The sequence below is a fragment of the Muscardinus avellanarius genome (assembly GCF_963383645.1).
Source record: "Muscardinus avellanarius genome assembly, chromosome: 14".
Classification (NCBI taxonomy): domain Eukaryota; kingdom Metazoa; phylum Chordata; class Mammalia; order Rodentia; family Gliridae; genus Muscardinus; species Muscardinus avellanarius.
In genome coordinates, this window is record NC_137800.1 from 76,008,831 (window position 1) to 76,018,188 (window position 9,358).

The 9,358-nt window shown below is 40.6% G+C and overlaps 1 pseudogene across 1 annotated transcript; it reads right to left on the reverse strand.

Moving 5' to 3' along the window:
- Positions 1-1,005: 1,005 nt before the first annotated feature.
- LOC308273682 (elongation factor 1-alpha 1-like) lies at positions 1,006-2,394 on the reverse strand (annotated as a pseudogene). Its single transcript has one exon. The product of its transcript is annotated as an elongation factor 1-alpha 1-like (transcript).
- Between the last annotated feature and the right edge of the window lie 6,964 nt (positions 2,395-9,358).

Consider the following 9,358-nt stretch of genomic DNA (forward strand, 5'->3'; position numbering starts at 1 on the left):
AAAAGGTGTAGCTATAGTTAAGAAAATAGTCACAAGGCAGCAATTTGGTGATTACCCTATAATAGTAAGGTCTACCTAGGCACGACTTTGATGGTATTAATCAAACAAATAAATATGCACTTTGTGCTGGGAAGTATTGTAAGATTTAAAGACTCAAGGATGTTCAGGTGTTGTCTCTAACTTTAGAAACCGGCTCAGAGGGAGAGCAACGTGAAGACAGAGCACAGCATTTAACAGGCTGCTACACAAGTTGGTCCCTTTTACGGTGGAAATTTTAGGAAGGGCCCGGGCTCCTTCTTGGGGAGATCACAAAGGGTTCCAAGGAGAGGCAAGTCATAAAATATTGAAGGAATAATCACAATTAAGATCACCACCAGGTAGTATGATACATATGAAAAAGGAAATCAGACATCGACTTCACGGGAGCTCACAGAGGGGGAAACGGTTTCCATTTGGAGGAGAAAGAGAAGATCGAAGGAGAAACTAAAGTGGGTCTTGAGTGGTGTTTTGTTGTGTAGTTTGAGGGTAGATGAATTCCTAAACCTGAACTATGCTCACATGGCCGTAAGCCCTTCATGTCCCTTCACAGTCTTTGGGGACCAAGTCTAAAGAGTCTGAGGTATTTGTGATTACCTTTTGGATGTGTATGGAGATGGGAAATATTGGATTAAGTAAAGCAAAGCTGAGCTTGTAATTTTATTTTATTTTATTTTATTTTTCTCATTAAATTTTTTTTAATGGGTCTCAAAATTGTGACAGATTTTTGGTCAAGGTGTTTCCATTAAAAAGTACTGATTTTAAAAACTAATAACTTAAAACTGCCACACACACACAAAACAAATGGTCCACAAAACATTTTCCTTTCCTTCTGAAGGTTTTACGATGCATTGTTATCATTAACCAGTCTTTTACTATTAAACTTAAATGGCCAATTGAGACAAACAGTTCTGAGACCGTTCTTCCACCACTGATTAAGACTGGGGTGGCAGGTGTTAGGGGTAATATTCATTTAGCCTTCTGAGCTTTCTGGGCAGACTTGGTGACCTTGCCACCTCCAGCAGCCTTCTTGTCCACTGCTTTGATGACGCCCACAGCAACTGTCTGTCTCATATCACGAACAGCAAAGCGACCCAGAGGAGGATAGTCGGAGAAGCTCTAAACACACATAGGCTTGCCTGGAACCATATCAACAATGGCAGCATCGCCGGACTTCAAGAATTTAGGGCCATCTTCCAGCTTCTTACCAGAACGGCAGTCAATCTTCTCTTTCAGCTCAGCAAACTTGCAAGCAATGTGAGCTGTGTGACAATCCAGTACAGGAGCATAGCCAGCACTGATTTGGTCTGGATGGTTCAGGATGATCACCTGAGCAGTGAAACCAGCTGCTTCCATTGGTGGGTCATTCTTGCTGTCACCAGCCACGTTGCCACGACGAACATCTTTCACAGACATGTTCTTGACATTGAAGCCCACATTGTCTCCAGGAAGAGCTTCACTCAGAGCTTCATGGTGCATTTCAACAGATTTCACTTCAGTTGTGACGTTGACTGGAGCAAAGGTGACCACCATGCCAGGCTTGAGAACACCAGTCTCCACTCTGCCCACAGGGACAGTACCAATACCTCCAATTTTGTAGACATCCTGGAGGGGCAGCCGCAGAGGCTTGTCAGTTGGGCGAGTTGGTGGCAGGATGCAGTCCAAAGCTTCAAGCAGTGTGGTTCCACTTGCGCTGCCATCTCTACGGGTGACTTTCCATCCTTTGAACCCGGGCATGTTAGCACTTGGCTCCAGCATGTTGTCACCATTCCAACCAGAAATTGGCACAAATGCTACTGTGTCAGGGTTGTAGCCAATTTTCTTAATGTAGGTGCTGACTTCCTTAACGATTTCCTCGTATCTCTTCTGGCTGTAAGGTGGCTCAGTGGAATCCATTTTGTTAACACCAACAATCAGTTGTTTCACACCCAGTGTGTAAGCCAGAAGGGCGTGCTCACGGGTCTGTCCATTCTTGGAGATACCAGCTTCAAATTCACCAACACCAGCAGCAACAATCAGGACAGCACAGTCAACCTGAGATGTGCCTGTAATCATGTTTTTGATAAAGTCTCTGTGTCCAGGGGCATCGATGATAGTCACATAATACTTGCTGGTCTCAAATTTCCACAGGGAGATGTCAATGGTGATACCACGCTCACGCTCAGCTTTCAATTTATCCAAGACCTAGGCATACTTGAAAGAGCCTTTTCCCATCTCGGCAGCCTCCTTTTCGAACTTCTCAATAGTTCTTTTGTCGATCCCACCACATTTGTAGATGAGATGGCCAGTAGTGGTGGACTTGCTGGAATCTACGTGTCCAATGACAACGATGCTGATGGGAGTCTTTTCCTTTCCCATTTTGGCTTTTAGCAGTGGTTTTCACGACACCTGTGTTCTAGGCAAACCCGTTGCGAAAAGGGGAATTTTAATTCTCTTTCTATTTTACAGGGCTTTTAAAAAATCAGTGGCAAACTTATGCAGAAATATACCAGCTTGTTCCCTATTGGAATGTAATCCCCTCTAAAACAGTAAGAAGTAGAAGTTACATGGCAGGCAACAACATTATGGTGTGCTAGGAAAAAGCTGAATCTGAAGTTTATTTCCTGAAACATAAATTCAGGAAGGGAACATCACAGTTTTCATTTTGAATTTGATTCTATAGCTCTTAGACTATTCCCAAGAAAAAAAATTCTTTTAGTAAGTGACTCTTTTTAGTATATCTTTTCATCCCTGACTTTCCATAGGAATTACTGCATGTACCCTCCAGAAGGTGAGGTATTCTTACCCCTGCATGAAGAACAGACTCTCAGCTGGGCAGACTGTGCTATGGTAATAGAGGTAGTAATCCTTTGACATGATATGAGGAAGGTGTGTCAGCTTTCTTCGAATATATCTATTTCCAACGGACGCAATTCCTCCTGCTTAGACAACCAGCCTCCCACACGTGTAAGCTCGAAGAAGTAGTGTTGAATGCAGGTGTATCCTCCTGGATGGGTGTGGCTTTCTGTAGAAAACAAGAAAATAAACAATGTGTAAGTGGCTTGATGCATTAAGGAGAGGCTTACAGTGGTAAACAGCCTACGTCTCCATTAACTCTAAATCTGGTAGCTCTTAGGTGGACCAGAAAAGTGTGCAAAGCCTTTGTAGGAAGGCTTTGAGTATGGTAGAAAGACACCAGAGCTTTGACATCTCAGGCAAGTTATTTCCTTTGTGGAGACTTTGTCTTTCCCCCCTTTTAAGTATAAGTTAGACTAGTGATCTCAACAAATCTTTCATATTCATTGTTCTAAGATTCTAGGGATTCTATGAGAAAATTAGACTGAGCTGAGTTTCAAAAGTGTGACTGTCAGAAAGACATCTCTAATTTCTATTCTTAAAATATTTGCATTATTTGCCGGGCGCGGTGGCGCACGCTTGCAATCCCAGCATTTGGGAGGCTGAGACCGGAGGATCGCGGTTCGCGGTCAGCCTCAGCTACTTAGTGAGGCCCTCTGCAACTCAGTGAGACCCTGTTTCAAAATAAAGAATAAAAATAGGGCAGGGGGTGTAGCGTGGAGGTTGAATACCCCTGGATTCTAACTCCAGACCTGCAAAAATAAATAAATAAATAAATAAATAAATAAATAAAGTATTTGCATTATTAGATTCCTAGGGTGCTGAATTCAAGTTGGCTCCCAGGACCCAGATCCCTGCAGTGCTGTTGTGGGGCTGATACAGAGTCTGGCAGTATTGTCTGGATTCTGACGTTGAGTCATTGGAACATAGATGGGAGGAGAGGCTTTGTGTAAGGTCGCACTTATGCGGGTAACAAGACCTGTTCCAAGACAAGGCTGCCTCTCCCTGTAGCTCTTGGCTGCCTCTGAGAAGTTTTGCCTCTGCTGGTGTTTCTATTGTTTGCATTTATCTTTTGATGACAGAAGAATTCACAGATGATTATGCCCCTTTGATAATTTTGGGTAGTTCTCTTATGTAATGGTAGTAAGGTCGTCGGTGAATCAAAGCATTTCATTTAGAATCTTGTGAGAACCAATTTATAGGATATTTTGCTTTATTTTACATTCATTTGGTTAGCTAGATAAATAGCTGTTTTCATTTTAAAGTGTTGATTACTTGCTACCTCATGTAAGGCATTGATTTAGGCTCTAAAAGAAACACAAAGGTGGTCCTTTTCTTCTAAAAATAAAAGTAAATTAGAAAATGTAGTGAGGAAGTTTTGGTATGTGATAAGCATTTAATAATTAATATTGAATTGTTTTTTCAAAATACATGCTAATTATACTATCAATATAATAAAAAATTACACAAGACACCCAGAACAAAATTAAGAGTGTTTGGGATTTTATTCATAAGTGATATTAAATTATGTACTAGGCAATGGCTATTTATACTCAGAAACCTAATCTAGTTCAGGCCTAAAGGACAGAATCTCAAATGACCCATGAAATACACTTGCATGTTAGAAGTACTTTTTCACTTGGTAGGGAATGGCTAATTTAATTTTTCTCCAAGTTGAAATATGTAGGGCAAATTATAATGCACTATTTCACTTCTTAAGAAATTTTAATTATTTGGCCTGCATGATTCCCTATCATTTGAAATATTTTCACCCTACAGCTTCTTAGTTGTTCTAGTCCAATTTTAGGTCAGACAGCAAAGGTACTGGAACTTTTGATATTGATATTTCAATTATGGCTTAAAGTATGCACAACGGTGAGCAATCAGAAGTATAATTTCTCTACTCACTCATGAAGATTAATATTTGAACCTTTTTATGGAGTTCAAAGATGATTACAGAAGATGAAAACTCCTTTTATTGCAAGAGTGAAGGATGTTGTGTTTTCCAGGTAGCTAAGACGAGGGCATCACTGTGGCTTTAAGGCCTTTCCATTCCGTAGTTCTTGTATTTTCCAGTTTAAAAAATCATGGAAGCAGTTCCTAGTGTTTTAATCTTATGGTAGAAGACATAGAATTATATGTAAAGATATATCAATGTTATGGACCAAACCGCCTAAAATATTTGTAGTACTTTCTACTTAAAATGATTTATGCTTTGAAATTCCAGTTGCCCTTACCAGGTTCAAGAAAGTGCATGTTTATAGGTGATGAGGTACAGGAGCCATGGGGTCTTTTGTGACCTGTTTTTCTGCAGATATACTTTTCTGCAGAATAGGAGAGGCAGATTTATATACAATCTTCTCATTGTATGTAAATACTGCTCTATTAAATGATTATGAATTCCTGAATAGGTATTCATATATTTCTCTTCTTTCTTTTGTTATATAAAAGTAGAACTTTAGAATAATACTCAAGTGAAGCCAGGCATGGTGGTATAATCCTATAATCTTAGTTTTGGGAGGCTGAGGCAGGCGGATCCCAGTTCTTGCTAAGGCACTACATATAAATTACTTCATTCAACTCTTTTCTAAACTCTATATTCTTCTCATCAGTGATATGGGAATGATAAACAATATCTTTGATGATGAAATGGGATGAAGCATATGAGAGTTCTTTTCAAATAGTATAAGAGCAACTCAGAAAGAAAAAAATTATTTTCAAAATTTAGCTATTTCCAAAAAATTAGCTGTGTTCTCTTGGGCCCAGAGAAAGAAAGCATGGCTGGTTTTGTGATGTTTAGTATGTAGTGACTACAGGTAAGAGGTACTCCTTTTCAGATGCCAGAGAAAATATTATTAAATGCATCTTTATGTACTAAGAGATGAAGTCGGAAGAAAAAAGGAGGAGAAACCAAGCATGGCGGCACATGCTTATAATCCCAGTACTTGTAAGGCGGAGACAGGGAATATTAAGTACTAAGTTTCCAGCCTCAGCATATTAGTGAGATTCTGTTTTGAAATAAAATAAAACAAGGCTGAGAGTATAGCTGAGAGGCAAAATGCTTCTGGGTTCAATCCCCAGTAAACACACACACACACACACACACACACACACACACACACACATCAATGGAGAAAGTATCCTTTTAAATTGTGCTCAGGAAAAATTGAGATAACCTTTTGCCTGTTTAGGTGGATGCTGGAGAATATTGGTGGCCCCCAGGAGAAGGTGTTTCTTGCAGACTATATGCAATAATAGCCATTGAAAAATGTCCCAGCATGCAAAAGACCAGCTGCTCTCATTGGCCCCAGGATCTTTGTAGCAGTGTTAGAAGAGAGTATTCCAGTTTCTTCCTACTGAACACTATTTCCATTGAAAAAAATTCTGCTTTAGATAAGATGGAATATTTATTTATTTATTTATTTATTTATTTATTTATTTATTGTGGTGCTGGGGATTAAACCCAGGGGCAGGCTACTTCTGAGCTACACACCCAGCCCTATTTTTTTTTTATTCTTTTTGAAACAGGGTCTCATTAAGTTGTTGAGGGTCTCACTAAGTTGCTGAGGGCCTCACTAAGTGTTGAGGCTGGCCGCGAACCTGTGATTCTCCCGTCTCAGCCTCCCAAGAACTGGAATTACAAGTGTGCGCCACCATGCCCGGCTTAGACAAGATGAAATTTAAATAAATAAATATCTACAGATAACAACAACAACAAAAATCTTGGCCGGGTGTGGTGGCGCACACTTGTAATCCCTGCTCTTGGGAGGCAGAGACAGGAGGATCGCGCAGTTTCGAAGCCAGCCTTGGTGGCTTAAGAGACCCTGTTTCCAAATAAAAATATAAAAATAGGTGTCTGGGAGTGTAGCCTGGAGGTAGAAGGGTTTCCAGGAACCCCAGTACCACCAAAAAAAAAAAAAAAAATTGTAAAATCCTGGATAAAATCGATAGGTATGTTGTCTACACCAGGTCTCCTCACAGTCAATAATTTGCTAATGCTTGTTTTGCAAATCCTGTGTGAGAAATACCCCAGAGGCCTGATCTTCTAAAGTAATTTGGGCAGGAACCAACCCCTTTTCTGTTAAAGATCTATACAGTATCAATAAGGAGTTAAAAATTTGAGAAGAGTTTGAACAGTGGTGCCTTAGCAACCATCAGATTTTCTTTCTTGGGAGAGGGAGATGGCGTGGGAAGAAAAATCTAGAAAACTCGAATGCGGCTGTTGGAGGACAGAGGTGCCTCTTCCCTGGCGGCGGCGAAGCTTCCCCAGCATCTGGCTCCAGTGGCCTCTGTTGCATCGCCCATCGCTGCCTCCCCCACATCTTCTTCCACACAGAAAGAGGAACCTCATGATTTGGCTTCTAGGACTGCGCTTTGCTCTACACCACTGGGCTTTCGCTCTTGGGCTCCTCAGCCCTGACAATAAAGGTACCTACAATTTGTCATCTCTCTCCTGTCAGTTCTGATATTTCTTGTCCTTTCTCCCATTTGACTCTCGTTTTCAACCAGATCCCTGGGAATCTTCTTGGAAGAAGTATTTGTAATGATTTAAAAAAAAAAAAAGGAGCATGTAAAACCATGATCTGAATTCATAAAAAGCAGTTGTTATGTGGGGCGTGGTGGCACATGCCCGTAAACTTAGTACTTGGGAGGATGAGACAGGAAAATTGCAAGTTTGAGGCCAGCATCAGCAACTTAAAGAGACCCTGTTTCCAGGTTGAAAAATAAATACATAAATAAATAAAATAATATCACGGTGTTGTGGCACACACCTATAATCTCATACTTGGGAGGCTGAAACAGGGAAATCACAGCCTCAGCAACTTTGTGAGGCTTTCCGCAATGTAGGAGGCCTTGTTTCGAAATAAAAAGGAATATGTTTGTAAATGAACCCATCAAAGTCAATCACTAAGCTAAATATGAGAAGGAGGGGAGGGGAGGGAATGGGAGGAATTGGGGAAGGGCTAAAGGAATGTTGTGTTCATGTATGCCTCTACCATCTTGTACTCCATTAAAATGTATGACTACAAAGCACCAATAAAATAATAAATATAAAAGAATAAACTAGGGTAGGGTATAGCTCAGAGGTAGAATGCTCCTGAGTTTAATTCTGAGTACCCAAAAAAAGGATAAAAATAAGTTATGTTGCTGGTAGCATTGTTTTTCTTTTTATTGGTGCATTGTAGTCATGCATCTTAATGGAATACAAGATGGTGGAGGCATATATGCACAAATCACCCAGTTATCCCTTACCCAAATCCCACCCCATTTCCTCCCCCTCTCCTCTTCTCACGCTTGGTTTAGTGATTAACTTTGATGTTTGTGAATATAAATCATGTACATTAGGGGAATTTCCTTCTTTTCCCCTCCCATCCCTCTCAGTTGGGTTACATTATTTGCTCATGTACAGTTTCTCTTTCTTCAACTAGAGTTCCTCCATGACCCATTTTCTCCCTAGCTTCTGCATATTAGAGGGAGCATCTGATGTCTTACTTTTTTTGACTTGACTAATCTCACTTAGCATAATGTTCTCCAGTTTCATCAATTTCCCTGTAAATGATATACTTTTGTTTTTTTTATGGCCGAGTAAAATTCCATTGTGTACATATCCTGTAGTTTTGTAATCCATTCATCTGTTGATGGACATCTTGGCTGGCTCCATAGGGCATTTTTGTATTTTTTTTTCTCATTTGATTTTGCCATTAATGTATTTTTGAAAGGTGCCCCACTTTTCTTTGATGCCAGTGCAAGAAGTACAGAGTAGCTAATATGAGCCAGTGTAAACTATTAGGGTTGTTTACAAATGTGCAGCAAGCTAAGACTGAGAACAAATTCCTATTTTTTGTTTTGTTTTTATTGAAAAAACATCTATATGAGAAGGCAGCATCTAGACAGACCTTAGGATTCTGCTTTTGCCAAATTCTATAACTTTGTGCAATGTAACTTCTCTAAGTTTAGTCTCTTCCTCTCCAAAGGAACAGCAATTGGGAAGATTAGCAAAGAAAAAAGGTGCCAAGCCTGGAGCATACCACAGGGGGGCGCTGCAACCATCTTCACTTGTTCTGCCTCCATTGTTGATCTTGTGACCAACCAGTTGGGTCCAGATGCCTGGATAGTGCTGAGTAGAAAATATCTAGTGGGTTTCAGAGTTATGTCCAAGTAGCTGGATTTTACGAAGGGTGGGGCTGACTTCTAGTTGTATACTCCAAGGTTTCCTTGCAGACCAGGACTTCTCTAGATGTGTGGTATGGCTAGACCACAGTCCGGCTCTCAGCAGCACAGAACTGCAGCCCGAGGTATAGACAGCCTCTGGGGAAGCTGTAGCATCCGGTCTGTGCTTGGAAGTCATGATGACTGGTAGTTACCAGTAGGTGCGCTGACTGCAGGCTAAGGATTCAGACATCTGGCCATCCATTCTGTTGCCTGGTGCATAGCCTCTACATACTAAAAATGTTCTTTCAAAGCAATGGCTTGAGCCCCAAGTTGT